At 48.5% G+C, this 17744-nt stretch overlaps 1 long non-coding RNA gene across 1 annotated transcript; it reads right to left on the reverse strand.

Moving 5' to 3' along the window:
* Positions 1 to 2195: 2195 nt before the first annotated feature.
* On the reverse strand, positions 2196 to 12258 carry LOC138986363 (uncharacterized). Its single transcript, XR_011463192.1, has 6 exons — positions 10980 to 12258; positions 10580 to 10880; positions 9682 to 9932; positions 4696 to 4740; positions 4192 to 4397; positions 2196 to 2847 (listed from the first exon to the last, which is right to left on the reverse strand). It is a non-coding gene; the product is annotated as an uncharacterized lncRNA (long non-coding RNA).
* Positions 12259 to 17744: the final 5486 nt, after the last annotated feature.

Raw genomic sequence — 17744 nt, forward strand, 5'->3', positions numbered from 1 at the left:
GCCACCTGATGCGGAGAACTGAGTCCTTGGAAAAGACCCTGATGCTGGGAAAAACGGAAGGTGGGAGGAGAAGGGGACGACAGAGAATGAGACGGTTGGATGGCATCAGTGACTTGATGGACGGAGTTTGAGCAAACTCTGGGAGATGGTGATGGACAGGGAAGCCTGGCAAGCTGCAGGGCTTCCATGGGGTCGCAAAGAGTCAGACACGACTTAGTGACTGAACAGAACTGATACAGTGTTTGGGGCTTCACAGATGGCTCAGTGGGTAAAGAACCCCCCTGCAATGCTAGAGACACAGGCTGACGTGGGTTCGATCCCTGGGTTGGGAAGATCCCCTGGAAGAAGGCATGGCAACCCACTCCAGTATTCTTGTCTGGAGAATCCCATGGACAGAGGAGCCGGGAGGGGTTATACAGTCCACAGGTTCGCAAAGAGTTGGACACAACCAAAGCAACTGAGAATGCACATCCTGCTTAAAGATTCTAGGCGCTCTGACTCCCCTCTGAATAGACTGAGATGATTATTTCTGGCAGCCTCTGCAAAAACATGTTACCTGGACTTTTTAAATCTGGGCTTTACATACAATTACAAACTGTCCATCTTTCGCAGTTAAAAGAACTTTGGGGTACCGTGTAGCACGTCTGAAATGCATAGGCTGGTTAAAACAGCTGCTTGACCGAACCGAAGGAGACGACACTCCTTCACACACACTGAGCTTGGGGCACTGAATTCTGAAGCCAGCGGTTTCCGTTCTGGTAAAGAAGCGAGGAATTCTCTTTTGCCTGAGGCGATCACCTGTGTCGTTTTAAAATTCAGCTGAGTTTCAGTCTGCTGAGTTTGAAATTTTTGTCTTATTTTATTGCTTAATTGAAGAATAGTTTGATGTAGCGTGTTGTGTTAGTTTTGGGAGTACAGCAAAGGGATTCAGTTATACATATATATGCATGTTCACTCTCATATTATTTTCCATCATAGGGGATTACGCGGCATTGATTATGGTTCCTGTGCTCTGCCGTAGGTCTGGTTGTTTATTTCACTGATATATGTATATAGATTGTGTATCTGCTAATTCGAAACTCCTAATTTATTCCCCTCCTTTTCTCATTTGGTAGTCATATGTTTATTTTCTGTATCTGTGAGTCTGCTTCTGTTTTCTAAGTTGTTTTGTATTATTATTAATTTTTTAATTCCACATATAAGTGATATCACAATGCTCTTTGTCTTTCTCAGTCTGACTCACTTCACTTAGCAATGATCATCTCTAGATCCATCCAGGTTGCTGCAAATGACGCTATTTCATTCTCTTTGACAGCTGAGAAGCAACCTGAGTGTCCATCGATATGTGAATGGATTAAAAAAAAAAACTGTGGTACGGCTATACAGTGGAATATTACTCAGCCGTAACAAAGGAATGAAATAAGCCTCTGCATTCTTTACCTGAACTGGGAATGTTACAGGAAGGGGACCCCCTTCCAGGGTCCGAGAGTGGGATCTCGCCTGACGCTTGGAAAAGAATTGTCCGAGGAGACACACGAGCTGCCCAAGCAGGAGACTTGATTGGGAAGGGGTGCCCAGATGGAGAGTCGTGGGGTAAGAAACCCAGGGGAACGGCTGTGCCTCGTGGCTTGCAGTCCCAGGTTTTATGGTGATGGCATTACTTTCTGGATTTTGTCTGCCCAGTCATTCTGACTCGGGGTCCTTCTAGGTGGTACATGCGTCAGTCAGCCAAGAAGGATGCCAGAGAGAAGGATTCCGGGAAAGGCTAAGACACGTGGTGTCTCCTTCTGACCTTTCCTGAACTCTCCCGATAGGGGTATGGCTTGTCAGTTCTGAGCTCCTTCCCAGGAGGACCTCATGTCATAAATTAACTCACACACATGGTTACTGTGGTGCCCGGCCAGGGTGAGCGGTCTCAGCCAATGTACGCTCCTAAAACGAACACAGATTTTTACGAACCTCACAGCCTGGAGGGCTGCCAACGACCAGTTCCTCCAAATGCCATGACCGTAATGGGGAGACGGGAAAAGGTGTTGCTTCCTCAGCAGTGAACGCAGAAGAACACAGGGAAACTTCCTGGGGCCCTTTAGGAATTTTGCTGTGGCATCAAGGGTGTCTGCATTCTGTACTGTCTAGCCAACTAGCTGCATTCTATCATTTTTTTCAGATCCTTCACTTAATCTGTATTTGGACGTCGCCAATGATGTTTCAGGAAGACTGTAGAATATTATTAGAGCACACAGATTTGCAGTGAAAATTAAATCTTTTATTTGGCTCGGTGCTTAGCACATTATAAGATGCACACACACACACACACACATTATGAAGGTTACTTTTCTGTGTCTTGATGGGCCCACAAAGTGCCCAGATATTTGGTAAAACATGATTCTACGTGTGTCTGGTATAGAGTGTTTCTGAATGAGATTCACATTTTTAAAAATTTTTCACATTGAAGTGTCATTTATTTATAATGTTGGCATCCCTGGTGGCTCAGAGGGTGCAGAATCTGCCTGCAATGCAGGAGAGCTGGGTTCTCTCCCTGGATCAGGACGAAGGATCCCTGGAGGAGGGAATGACACTCCCTCCTCCAGGCATTCTTGCCTGGAGAATTCCACGGACAGAGGAGCCCGGCGGGGCTACAGTCCACGGGGTCGCAAAGCGTCGGACACGACTGAGCGACCGACACTTGCATCTTCACTGCACTTACATGGTAGATTCACATCGTTGGGTTAGCTTCTAGCGTGAGCACAGTGCTTCAGTTACACATACACGCTTTTTCAGATTCTTTTCCACTCACAGGTTATTACAGGCTATTGAATATAGTTTTCTGTGCTCTACAGTTAGGCCCTGTGGGATGAGATGAACATGTGAACCAGGACACTGAGCAAAGCAGACTGCCCTCCCCAGGGCGCGTGGGCCTGGTCCACTCAGTCGACGGCCTGCTCCCCCAGTGCCGATGAGGGACACACTGCTGTTGACCTGGGGACTGGGGCAAAGGGGGATGTGACACCAGATGCCAGGGAGGGACCTCTAGGGCTCCCACCACAGGGTTTGACCCCCGGTTTGGGAAAATTCCACATGCCATGCAGCAACCTAGCTTATGCGTCACAGCGACTGAGCCCAGGCACCCAGAGCCGGTGCTCCACCAGCAGAGAGACCGCCGCAATGCAAAACCCACACACGGCAACCGAGAGCCGCCCCGCTCGCCACAACCAAAGTCCCCCAAACAGCAGCAAAGACCCACTGCAACCAAAAACAAAGAAATACAAATTATAAAAGCAAAATAAAATAAAATCCACGAGGGCGCGGTGTGTATGCTGAGCCAACTCGCTTTACTTCTGTACAACATCCCATTGTGCGATCATTTCACACTCTGTATATCCCGCTCTCCTGCCCACAAACACACAGGTTGATTGCAGGTTTCAATATCAGAGACACGACTCCTGAGAACGGGCTAACACATACACAGGCAAGGGATTCTCCAGAGTTTCTACCCACGAGTGCAACTTCTGGGTCACCTTTGGCTTTTCAAGAGGGCGCCCAACAGACTTCCAAAGCGACTGTACCAATGTATAATCCTGGCGGCAAGGGAAGCGTGCTCTCAGTGTTCGCACAGCCATTAACAGAGGGTTTTTACCCACGGGCAGAGCGCCTCCCTCGTGGCTTGGAGGGTAAAGAATGCGCCTGCAATGCAGATGACCTGCGTTTGATCCCTGGGTTGGGAAGATCCCCCTGGAGAAGGCAGTAGCTACAAACTCCTGTATATTCTTGCCTGGAGAATCCCCCTGGACAGAGGAGCCTGATGGGCTACAGTCCATGAGATCGTAAAGAGTCAGACACCAATGAGCAACTGACACTTTCATTTTCACAGCAGCTAGTCACTGATACCATACTCAGCAATAGCAGACTCAGATGCTCGTCTCAGCTTGAGGACACATCCCAGCTGCTCTTAGCATTTGACGTGTCTCGTGTGGAGACGTTCCGGCCAGGGGAAGGATGAACACCATGGAAATCTCCCATGGCTAGCAAGTGTGCATGCATTTTAGTTTTTTCAGCTGGATGGCATTCAAGCAACAGACACAAAAACAGCAATAGCAAAGAAGCGACCAGTGCACACACGAGGACCTCGGGAGGCAGGTGTTGAAGAAGGCAGAGGACCAGGTTGGCAAGGATGCTGGGCCTGTCACTCACCACTTGGAAGAAATCTCCCCAAGCAGGAACACCTGGAACGGATGAGTAATTGAAACGAGAAGTCAGCTGCGGCTGCGATAAGTTGACAAAATTCTGCGGCGTCTTTGTCAAGGCAGTTCGCATCACTCTCACCAAGACGGCCCCTGACTTCTTAAGTGGTTCCATCTCTAGGGTTTCCCTGATGGCTCAGCTGGTAAAGAATCTGCCTGCAATGCAGGAGACACAGGTTTAGCCTCTGGGTTACGAAGATTCCCTGGAGGGGGAAATGACAACCCACTCCAGTATTCTGGCCTGGAGAATCCCATGGATTGAGGAGCCTGGTGGGCTACAGTCCACGGGGTCGCAGAGAGTCGAACATGACTGAGCGACTCACGCTTTCTTTTCCTGCACCTCCAAAGACAGCAAGCTGCATCCCAAAGAAAGTTCCAAAGATAGCAAGCTGCGTCCCAAAGTGAGTTTCTCATTTACAAACACAATTGGTTCACTTTTTAACGGGTTACTCACCTACGTGATTCCTCTTTTGGGAAGCCTGATTCTTCTTGTCTTTTGCTCACCTAGAAGATGTAAAATAAATGTAAGAAAACAGGAGAATATCACATTGTTGGTGTTGTTTAGTCTCTAACTCGTGTCCCACTCTTTGCGACCCCATGGACTGTAGCCCGCCAGGCTCCTCTGTCCATGGGATTCTCCAGGCAAGGATACTGGAGTGCGTTGCCATGCCCTCCTCCAGGGGATCTTCCCGACCCAGGGATCGCACTGGGGTCTCCTGTATTGCAGGCGGATTCTTTACCATCTGAGTCACCACGGTATGTGCATATAAATATATTGTAGAGTTCTATAGCTATCCTATATAGCTGGTGTAGGAGCAGGCGTACATAAACATATTTAGGAATTTGGGGCAATTTTACAGGATTTAGCTCTTTCATTCCTGGGGTTTTTAGAACTTCTAGAGAGTATCATGTCTGGGATAAATGGATTTGTGCTCTGACTGTGAAGAACATTAGACTGGTGTACAGAATTTTCTGTGGGTATCCATGTGCCTTTTCTCTTGATGATGTTGTTGGTCAGTCACTCACTCATGTCTGACTCTTTGTGACCCCACAGACTGCAGCACGCCAGGCCTCCCTGTCCATCACCAACTCTCACAGTTTACTCAAACTCATGTCCATCGAGTCGCTGGGGCCATCCAACCATCTCATCCTCTGTCGTCCCCTTCTCCTCCTGCCTTCAATCTTTCCCAGCATCAGGCTCTTTTCCAGTGAGTCAGCTCTTCGCATCAGGTGTCCAAAGCATTAGAGCTTCAGCATCAGTTCTTCCAGTGAATATTCAGGACTGATCTCCTTTAGGATGATCTATCTATCTATCTATCCTACTGCAAGGATCTCCTCCAAGGGACTCTCAAGAGTCTTCTCCAATGCCCCTGGGAGCTTCGATTATCCTCGGAGACCCTTGGCTGGTGAGAAGAGGCAGCTTCCTTTCTCCGTCCAATGGGCATCTGTGAAACAGCTTGACTTGTAATGAATGCAAAACCATCTCAGCGAGAGGGAAAAATAATAGAACTTAAAAAAAAAAAAAAAAACAAAACGGATTTCAGTTTCGTGGATGCTCTGATCTCCTGACAGTCTGAGACCTGATGTCATAGACTGATCATCCCACTCAGCGTCTGAGGTTTCGACGTCTCCTTAAAAAGTCACTGATATTAAACTCCCAGTTCACAGACCACAGGTATTAAGGATGTTTGTGCAAGATGGGGCTGCCAGAGAACTGGTGCACGTGTGCAGCGGGCTTGGCTCGGATGCGGGGAAAACAGGCTGTCTAGACACGGCCCCCTCACATGCTGCAGAGGGCTAACCGGCGCTGAAATAGTCCGAGTCCCTTCATGGAGGTCACAGGAAGTGTGTCTGCCACGGAACCACATGGGTTCTGGGTGCTGTGCTGTGCTGGGTTCTGTCCAAGCAGCCTGGGACACGGAGCAGTAGCTTTCAGTCCTCTCTTGTCCAGGCAGGCAAGTGGGAAGGGGGCTCCTGCCTGCAGGTGGCTCGTGGCAGGATGTCTGGGCCTCCATAATCATGGCGCCAACTACTCACAAGAGATTCCGTCTCTCTCTGTAGACAGATGGTTGGATAGATAGATATGATGGATGGATGGATAGATATGATGGATGGATAGATAGATAGATAGATAGATAAAAAGACAGCTAGACAGATGATAGGTACTGCAAAGTTGCCAAGTTGTGTCCGAGTCTCTGCAGCCCCACGGACTGCAGCACACCAGACCTCCCTGTCCTTCAGCAACTCCCAGAGCTTGCTCAAACTCATGTCCATCGAGTCCGTGATGCCATCCAACCATCTCATCCTCTGTCGTCCCCTTTTCCTCCTGCCCTCAATCTTTCCCAGCATCAGGGTCTTTTCCAATCAGTTGGGTCTTGCCATCAGGTGGCCAAAGTATTGGAGTTTCATCTTCAGCGTCAGTCCTTCCAACGAATATTCAGGACTGATCTCCTTTAGGATGGACTGGTTGGATCTCCTTGCAGTCCAAGGGACTCTCAAGAGTCTTCTCCAACACCACAGATGGCTGATTCATATCCATGTATGGCAAAAACACTACAACATTATAAAGTAACTAGGCTCCAATTAAAGTAAATAAATTCAAAAAAACAAAAAACAAAAAATAAATAAATTGTTTTAAAAATGAATTAATTTTTTAAAAAAGCATCTATTCTTCGGTGCTCAGCTTTCTTTACGGTCCAACTCTCACGTTTGTACATGACTACTGGAAAGACTACAGCTTGACTATAGAGACCTTTGTCTGCAAGGTGACATCCCAGCTTTTTAATACGCTGTCTAGGTTTCTCATAGCTTTCCTTCCAAGGAATTCAAGCAGAAACCTTAAGAAACAAGTGGCTGCTCCTTGTCTATGGCATTGGAATGACACCTTTTTCTGCAGAAGTCTCGTATGGAAGACTCCACACACGTCATCTCCTGATATTTTTCCACCTTTGGGGACATCTCGTCTGCAGCGCTCACGCCATCCGACAGACCCCAGCTGTTGCCATGAACAGGCGTGTCCGTAAATAAATCCCTTTTTGCTGTATTAGTAGTGTTAGTCGCTCAGTTGTGTTCGACTCTCTGCGACACAGTGGACTGTAGCCCGCCTGGGTTCCTCCGTCCGTGGGATTCTCCAGGCAAGAACACTGGAGCGGGTTGTCACGCCCTCCTCCAGGGGATCTTCCCAAACCAGGGACTTCTTCCCTGTGAGTAGCATCACACAGCCGTCCTCTGCACAGCTTTCATGGGTCTGACTCACCTCCTTTTAGAAACCTCGGGCCATCCCTCTTTCTCCCGCAAAGTGTCCAGGCCGCTGCATCCTCTCCCTGCCAAGCTCCCACAAACGGAGATAATCCTAATTGCTAAATGGATTACTGCAAATATCCATTTCGCAAGAACTTAAACCCCGACGGCCGCCCTGAAGCCCAAGGCGCCTTCCAGAGGGACGGCGTTGCGGGTGATTTAGGAGGAGCATTAAGGAGGTGATTGATGGGGGAAACATCTCCAAGAAGGGAGCTGAGAGGATGCAGGCGGGATCGTGGAAGCGGCCGTGGCGTCAGGAAGGAGACAAACGTGGAGAGCAAGGGTCCTCTCTAGGGATCGTGGGCGTCTCAGGTCCCAGAGACGAGATATGTAGATATTAGATGATAGAGTAGGTAGATAGTAGATGACAGATAGGTATCTATCTACCTGTCTACCTGACAGATAGGTATCTTATCACCTGATAAGATAGATGATAGGTAGATGGGCTTGGCCTGGAAGCTCAGCGGGTAAAGAACCCGCCTGCAATGCAGGAGACCACGGTTCAATTCCTGGTTTGGGAAGATCCCCTGGAGAAGGGACAGGCCATCCACTGCAGTATTCTTGGGCCTCTCTGGTGGCTCAGCTGGTAAACAATCTGCCTGCCATGCGGGCGACCTGGGTTCCATCCCTGGAGTTGGGAAGATCCCCCCCACTGGAGGAGGGCATGGCAACCCACTGCAGTATTCTGGCCTGGAGAATCCCCATGGACAGAGGAGCCTGGTGGGCTGCAGTACATGGGGTCGCAGAGAGTCGGACGCGACTGAGCGACTAAGCACACACATACACAAAGGGAGATACACAGAGACAGAGATTAGACAGACAGACAGACAGACAGATAAGATACATGGTAGGTGAGATGATATACAGATACGATAGGCAGGTAGATAGACAAACAGAGCCATAGACAGATAGACAGATTAGATAAATAACAGTTAGAATGATAGACAGGTATGATACACGGGTAAAGCGAAGTAAAAGCCGCTCAGTTGTGTCTGATCTTTGCGACCCCACGGACTATACAGTCCATGGAGTTCTCCAGGCCAGAAGACCGGAGTGGGTAGCCTCTCCCTTCTCCAGGGGATGTTCCCAGCCCAGGGTATCGAACCCAGGTCTCCCGCATTGGTAAAGAAACTCAGGCAGATTCTTTAACAGCTGAGCGACACGGGAAGCCGTATACACGGGTAGGTATGTATTAATAGGTAGACAGACGCACAGAGTCGGACACGACTGAAGCGACTTAGCAGCAGCAGACAGACAAATAGAGAGACAGATGGATAGACAGATGCTAGACAAGATGACAGATACTGGTAGGCGGGTAGTTAGGTAGATAAGATAGACGGTAGACAAGACATATGATAGACAGATGGATACAATAGGTAGGTAGACAGACAGACAGATAGGGAAGACAGACACACTGAGACAAAGGGAGAAGCAGCCACATACACCAGAGCTCACATCCCCTCTTGGTCTAAGCAGGCGTCATCTCCTGCTCATGAGACAAGATGGGTTCTCCTCCCAGCATCTCAACAATGACAACATCACCTCCTAGGTGAAGGCAGCCGTTGGTAGTCATTCCAGACACAAGAGGGAGGGGCTGGGGAAAAAGAACCATCAGTTTCCTACAACTCCTGTAAGTAAGTGAAGGCTGCTCAGTCATGTCCAACTATCTGTGACCCCAGGGACTGAAGCACCGCCAGGCTCCTCTGTCCATGGGATTCTCCAGGCAAGCATACTGGAGCGGGTTGCCATGCCCTCCTCCAGGGGAATCTTCCTGACCCAGGGATCAAACCCACATCTCCTGCATCGACAGGTGGATTCTTTACCCCTGAGCCACCAGGGGCGTCTTGCATATCAAAACTCAGAAAGCTGATGCTTTGGAAATTCTCAGTTTGCTGGCACACTCACTTCGGAAGAAGTGGTGATGTCCCCTCCCTCCCCCACCACCACCATAAAGAGGAATGACACCTCTGACCCCTCATCCCTCTGAGTGAGGGGACTCCACACCACCTCCTATTGCGTCTTCCCATTCGCTCCTAGAAGAAAATGTCTCCAGGCTGTTAATAATGGAATTCTCAGCTTTCCGCACTGAAAGGATGATCTGGAGCTCCAATGCGTTTGGAAAATCATTCTCAAGGCTGACCTCACCCGTCATCGACGTCTTTTGGCAGAGGCTGTGTGTGCTTCCGTGCCCGGTCTGCTCGGCAGACACACCAGACGGACGTGGAACGCTGTGCTCTCCACCGACGCAGAGGAGCGCTGACCTGAATCTAAAGGTCAAGTGTTTCCAGTTTCTGCTGCTGACTCGCCTTTGATCCCTCAGCATTTTCAGAGCCTCCGGGTTCCCAGGCAACAGCTTGGGCAGGGCGGGGCATCTGGACGGACAAGGACTTCCTGGAGGGTCAGAAGGCAGGAATCAAGGACCAGAAGGTTTGGGTGACGTCACGGCTCTGTTCTCAGAGCATGTTTGGAAAGGCCTCTCCCTGTTCATGCTCACCTCCATTCTCGCTTCCCAAACCTGCTGTGCATCCGGACAAAAAGGAGACACTGATTCGAAACAATAACATGCTCCTCAGTGTTCACGGCAGCACTGGGTACGACAGTGAAAATGAGGAAGTGAAAACCTAAGTGTCCACCAGCAAGTGAATGGATAAGGAAGATGTAGTACATAGATATGCAGTGGAATATTACGCAGCCATGAAAAAGGATGGAAGCATGCCATTTGCAGTAACGTGGATCAACCTAGAGAAGATCATACTCTGTGAAGTCAGAAAGAGAACGACAAATAGTCTATGTTACCATTTACACGCAGAATCTAAAAAGGAAATAAAACAAATGAACGAATATATCAACACAGAAAAAGACCCACAGATATTACCAAAGGGGAGAGGGAAGGGGCAGGGTCAAGACAGAAGGCGGGGATACAAGGTACAGACCACTGTGTATAAAATAGACGAGCTGGAAGGATACATTGTACTTGGAATAACACGCTAAAGGATATACTGTCCAGCACAGGAAATAGAGCCAATATTTTACAATACCTTAAATGGAGTATGCTGCTGCTGCTGCTGCTAGGTCACTTCAGTCGTGTCCGACTCTGTGCAACCCCATAGACGGCAGCCCACCAGGCTCCCCCGTCCCTGGGATTCTCCAGGCAAGAATGCTGGAGTGGGTAGCCATTTCCTTCTCCAATGCATAGAAGTGAAAAGTGAAAGTGAAGTCGCTTAGTCGTGCCTGACTGTTAGCAACCCCATGGACTGCAGCCCAGCAGGCTCCTCTGTCCATGGGATTTTCCAGGCAAGAGTACTGGAGTGGGGTGCCATCGCCTTCTCTGAGCATAATCTGCAACAATTACGAATCACTATGTTGCTCATACCTCAATAAAAAATTAAATCATAAATACTTAAAAGACAACAAAAAAATAATAAATAAAATTCTAACCTTGAATAGCTGGGATTTTCAGGCAGGGCTGAGCTCTGCAGGGACTTCTTGTCCAACAAACATCACATCCCCAGATTCTAGAGACCAGGACCTGATGTTTTCAGACACGGACTCAGGCCACGAGAGAAACAAGCTGTCACAATTGTGAAGGGTTATGCTTTTTTAATGATTACCAGTCCCATCACGGTTTAGCGAAGATGGGCACGTGGCTGGATCGTGGCCGTCTGTTTCTCTGCTGGAACGGAAACAAAGCTGGGTTAGAATGAAAACGAACCTCGGGAGTTTGCCCTTCAGAGTCTACAGACGTCTGTGAGAGGTCCCAGTGGGGACAAAGGAAGACCAATTGCTGCTGTTTCGTCTCTCCGTCGTGTCCAACTCCTTGCAACCCCGTGGACTGTAGCCCACCAGGCTCCTCTGTCCAAGGGGATTCTCCGAGCAAGAAGACTGGAGTGGGTTGCCATTTCCTCCTCCAGGGGATCTTCCTGACCCAGGGATTGAGCCCCCCTCTCTTGCGCCTCCTGCATAGGCAGGCGGGTTCTTTACCAACTGTAACTCAGCATGCGTGCCATAACTATTGAAGCCCACGCACCCCAGAGCTCTTGTTCCACAAGAAGAGAAAGCCCCTCAATGAGAAACCCACGCACCCCAACTGGAGAGTCGCCCCCAATCACCGAAACGGGAGAAAAGCCCACGCAGAGCAAACGAACACACAGCATAGCAACAATAAACAAAGAAATGCAAACGAATGTTAACAGTCCAGGTGAAAAAAGAAAATCTTTAACAGCCATTGAAAGATGGCAACACCTTCAGGATAACCAGCTTCTCTCAAAGTAGCAAATAAACACTGCTACAAAAGAAGCTGGAGGAGGAAATGGCCACCCACTCCAGTATTCCTGCCTGGAAAATCCCCCGGACAGAAAAGCCTGGCGGGCTATAGTCCATGGGGTCGCAAAGAGTTGGACACAGCTTAACATACAGGCAAGCAAAAGTAAGAAAGATGAACAAACCCTAAAAGATTCTGACAGGATTCCAAGGGAAACACGCTTTTTTTAAACTTCTCACATCTGGAGCTTCCAGAATCTGTCCGTTGAGCATATTTTAAAAATAATGGACGCATCCGCAGCCTCTCCATATGAATTCAAGATGCCCTGACGAGGTGCTGGAGGCTTCACTCTCGTGACTTGAGAGAAGACGGTTCTATTGAAGAGGATGGAACGTCTGATAGAAAGAGTGTAAGATCTCATCTTATGAACTTTTTATGCATCTTTTCATAGCTCCAGATAATCCTCCCCAAAGAGACAAGTCAATATCATTATTATTATCATTTTTTAATAACAGTTTCGCGTACAGCCTTGGGTCTCTCGTAAAACTCCTTTGGTGCGGGCAAAGGAAACTTTCCATCATTAATAAAAAGCACACGGTAAGGCTGAAATGACATCAATCTGATTCCTACGGGGCGACAGGACTTTGGGAATTCTGTGCAGCTAAACAAAGAAGAAAGGAAAGAAAAAAGAGGAGAAGCCATACAGCTTAGTTAGCACAGAGGAGGATAAAAGCCAGAAACGCTTGTAATCATTATCAAGGCCAATGAGAAGGGGGACCACTCTCAGCGAGGCTGGCATCTTTAGGATCTTAGCATCACTCAAGTTGCACCACGCCCGTCTTAGACTGCGAGCTGCCGGCAGATCTTCCTAAGTTCTATGTCCAGCGTCGAGCGGCCGGTCGTCCCTCCCAGACCCCAGGGTCCTCCTTCTTTCCGGGCTCCCCGTCCCCCGACTTCATGACTCACGTCTTGACCACAGACGTCTCCTGCCCTGCACGTCACCACCGTGCCACCCACTCCTCGCCGGGTGGAGCGTCTCCCCGACACCCTGCTCTGCCCTTTTCTCCTCCTGCGCTTCCATCAACAACATTACAATAAATACCAGATGTTGGATGGGGCTGGACTTTAAAAAAAAAAAAAGAAAATTTAAAAGAACATTGTCACAAACAGGTCTGCTGGCAAAAGCCACCTCGTGGAGGGCGGTTGGTTCCATTCTTCCCAGACTGACCCTCTGTCAAAGATGGTCTCACAGCATTAAGATGCTACGGGGAGAGGTCTCTTCATCTTTGGCTTATTCTTTTATTTCTTTTTCTTTTCTTTTTTTAATTGGAAAGTGAGAGTGAAAGTCGCTCAGGCGTGTCTGACTTATTGCAACCCCATGGACTATACAGCCCATGGAATTCTCCAGGCAAGAATACTGGAGTGGGTAGCCTATCCCTTCTCTAGGGGATCTTAGCAACCCAGGGATTGAACACAGGTTTCCCACACTGCAGGTGGATTCTTTACCAGCTGAGCCACAAGGGAAGCCCAAGACTACTGGAGTAGGTAGCCTATCCCTTCTCGAGGGGATCGTCCAGACCCAGGGATCGAACACAGGTCTCCTGCATTGCAGGCAGATTCTTTACCAGCTGAGCCATCAGGGCAGCCCTTAATTGGAGGAGATCTACCATATGACCCAGCAATCCCACTCCTGGGCATATAAACCCTGAGAAAACCATAATTCACAAAGACACACCCACCCCAATGTTCAAGGCAGCACAATTTATGACAGTCAAGACACGGAAACACCCTAAGTGTCCATCGACAAAGGAACAGATGAAAAAGATGTGGTACGTTTATACAATGGAGTATTATTCCGCCCCGAAAAGGAATGCAACTGAATAATTTGTAGAGATGTGGATGGACCTAGAGTCTGTCATACAGAGTAAAGTAAGTCAGAAAGAGAAAGAAAGTCGTGTACTAACATGCATTTGTGGAATCTAGAAAAACAGTCCAGATGAACCTTCTTCTCCTTCTCACTCTTTTTAAAAGCACTTGGTAGGGGAGTTCCGTGGTGATCCAGTGGTGAGGACTCTGAACTTTCACTGTGGTGGCCTGCGTTCAATCCCTGGTTGGGGGACTAAGATTCTGCGAGCCTTGGGGTAGGCAAAAAAAAAATTTTTTTTAATAGAAGTTGTGATAAATAATTCAACATGTGAGATAATTATAGAGTGCTCATTACTTAGACAACTGGCGAGCCAGAAATACAACTGAAAATGGTGCTCCTCCAAAGAGGCTTTTGAAAGATATCCAGAAGATTATGTTATAAAACGGTAGCAAGAATCCAAGGACTGCCCCAGAGAGAAGAGACAGAATGGACGAGAAGGAGAAAAGAGAATATCTGCACCGTTAACAGCTGAAAATTCCCCCCAAATTGAAAGAATTATATTAAAGGTTAAATTAAACCAACCCAAGCAGGTCTAACCATCCTTAAATCTGATCTGCTGTTCAGTCGCTCAGTCGTGACCATCTCTTTGCGACCCCATGGACTGCAGCAGTCCAGGCACTATCTCCCAGAATTTGCTCAAACTCACGTCCCCTGACTCAGTGGTGCATGTAATCAAACCCTAACTGGAGGTTATCGAGCGAATATCATGCTGGTAGAAAGACAGCGTCGTGAAAGGAAGGCCCCTTTCTCACGGTACGCTCTTGAGAACCCGGAGGAGTACTGCGTTCCGAGGTACGGACCAGACGTGGGATGTTCAGAGCCCGGGGCACCTCGTGTAAAAAAGTGGCCATCGTAGTCAAGAATTCCAAGTCGGGTCCTGAAGAGTGTGTTTGTGGGCTGGCCCTGGCAGTGCCCCAGTGGTAAGGAATCTGCCTGCCAGCGCAATGGACGCAGCTTCGATTCCTGGTCCAGGAAGACCCCACGTGCCGTGGAGCAACAAAGCCCGTGTGCTCTGCAACAAAAGCCACTGCAATCAGAAGCCTGCACACCCCAGCTAGAGAAGAGCCCCTGCACGCTGCAACTAGAGAAAGCCCTTGAGCAGCAACAAACAGACAACACAGCCAAAAATAAAATATAAAATCTTAAGGAAAAGGAGTGCGTTTTTGACCCCCCCCTCCTCTCCAAAAAACCCAATGGGTCCAGAAAGACACAGGAAGGACTTTCTAGTGACCAGGATGTTACATCTTGATCTGACCTGATCCTTGGGACAGAAATGAATTTACAACAAACTCTCAGAAGGTGACAGAGTTTGCAGCAAGCCCAACCATCGACCAACGCAAGAGCAGAATGTCTGGCCATCGAAATCATCACAACATCCGACGGGTTGCCTTGGAGACAAGCGATTCTGGAAATTTTTACACACAGCTGGTCAATCCTCACTCTGGCCCTTAGAAACTAACCACAGAACGCTTGGACCATGAGCGGGTATCCGTACGGAGGAAAGTCTCAGCGACCGGGTAAGGGGAGCCAGGCTTGTCTGCTAAGTCATTCAGAACCTTCAGTCCAGTTCAGTCGCTCAGTCATGCCCGACTCTTTGCGACCCCATGAATCACAGCACGCCAGGCCTCCCTGTCCATCACTAGCTCCCGGAGTTCACTCAGACTCACGTCCATCGAGTCAGTGATGCCATCCAGCCATCTCATCCTCTGTCGTCCGCTTCTCCTCCTGCCCCCAATCCCTCCCAGCATCAGAGTCTTTTCCAATGAGTCAACTCTTCGCATGAGGTGGCCAAAGTACTGGAGTTTCAGCTTTAGCATCAGAACCTTGGATCAGTCCAAACACTGTCAGATTTGCAACGTCTTTTCAAGTATTTCCTTTGAATGAATGATAAGACTATGCACTATTTCATCACTTGAAGGGAATGAGAAAATGCAAACATGGTTAGGTAGGCAAGGAAAAAAAATAAACACATTTTGGAAAGATAAATCCCAAATCCGGCATTATATGAGTAATCCACCTGAAAGAGGGCCAGTCAAATGGGGAATTAGGGATATTCTGAGATCATCTGAGGATAAAGCACGCTTGGCTTTTAAGATGTTCAGTTTGTTTTGAAAGAAGAGGGTTTTGTTGCAAGCATCCAGATATTGGCACTTGGTCTGAAATTACCATGTGTGATTTTGTTTATAGATGATAACAGCATCTACTTTCTCCACATGTATTGTCAAGCAGACTCTAGTTTCTGGAAACCTCAGATGTATTAAGGAAGATAACCTCATGTCTCTAAAGATCTATAAACAGGTGGGCTTTGTTTACCTCCAAAGTAAAAGAAAAAATTCCCTTAGTAACTTGAACCAGAAACTCAACTTGGACCAATCACGGCTGACATGTTCTGCTCCTTAAATGGTATTTCTTCTGGCTTGATACTGCTGTCAACCAACTTGTTTGGGATCTTAACAGCCCACACTAAAGGAAATCAACCCTGAACACTCATTGGAAGGACTGAGGCTGAAGCTGAAGCTCCAATACTTTGAGCACCTGATGCAAAGAGCTGACTCACTGGAAAAGACCCTGATGCTGGGAGAGATCGAAGGCGGGAGTAGAAGGGGACGGCAGACGATGAGATGGCTGGATGGCATCACCGACTCGATGGACACGAGTTTCAGCACGCTCCGGGAGTTGGTGATATATGGGGAAGCCTGGGGTGCTGCAGTCCATGGGGTCGCAGAGAGTCAGACACGACTTAGTGACTGAACAACAACAAATCTCAGTTCTAGAAGGTTGGAGGCAAACAGTGTTCCTGTTCTCGGTATGTACAAATGGGATAAATGTATCAAGCTTTTAAACGCTTTTTTTTTTGGTAGCACACATAAGTTTTATGGTGCATCTACATTGAGATTACACTCACCAAACAGTGAGGGTATCCAAGGTTAAAATGCCCCAAGGTTGTTAGCTTCGCTCCTCTCTCCTGGCGTCAAGAGAGCCACATCTTTGACCTACGATCCAAGCATCCCGCTCCTAAGCCTATATTCAGAGAAAACCATGATTCGAAAAGACACATACAGCCCAACCTTCACAGAAGCTCTGTTTACAATAGTTAAGATACGGAAGCAACCTAGGTGTCCATCAGGAGGTGAGTGGATAAAGCTGACATGGAGGTTGTTGTTCAGTCGCTCAGTCGTGTCCAACTCTTTGCAACCCCATGGACTGCAGCACGCCAGGCTCCTCCGTCCTCCACTATCTCCCAGAGTTTGCTCAGATTCATGTCGTATGTGTATACAATCTTTGGGGGCTGCCCTGGTGGCTCAGAGGGTACAGTGTCCGCCTGCAATGCGGGAGACCTGGGTTCGATCCCTGGGTGGGGAAGATCCCCTGGAGAAGGGAAATGGCAACCCACTCCAGCACTCTTGCCTGGAAAACCCCTTGGACGGAGAAACAGTCCGTGGGGTCACAAAGAGTCGGACACGACTGAGCACCTTCACTTTGATACAATGTTTGAAACTACCTGAAGAAAGAGCCTGTGAAATGGACTCCAGGAGAGACACTGGAGTCTTTCCTCCCGTTATCTTTCCTCCTTTCAAACCGTCTTGTCCTCTCGTCTTTCCCAGCTTTTAGGGGGCCCCCATGCATTGCACAGAGTCGGACACGACTGAAGCGACTTAGCAGCAGCATGCATGGATTCTCTCATGACCCCTTCATCCACCTTCAAAAGCAGGAGCACAGATTCTTCCCATCTATGTCTCTCGATGCATCTCAGCCTCGATCTCTCCCCATGTCTCCCCCTGTGACTTCTGTCCTCCCATCTCCCTCTGGGACTTGACGCTCCTGCGACCCTCCTACAAGAACCCTGGCCAGGACATAGGGGGACCCGCCGAGTAAGCTCACTGGCAGCTCCCCCTCTCGACACCCTTAATTGAGTCACATCTGCAATGCCCCTTTTGACACGTAAGGTAACATATTCACGAGTTCCAAGTATTCGCGCGTGAACATTTGGGGACGGGAGGCGGGGGAGGGTTCA

This window comes from Bos mutus, chromosome X, assembly GCF_027580195.1.
Source record: "Bos mutus isolate GX-2022 chromosome X, NWIPB_WYAK_1.1, whole genome shotgun sequence".
NCBI lineage: Eukaryota > Metazoa > Chordata > Mammalia > Artiodactyla > Bovidae > Bos > Bos mutus.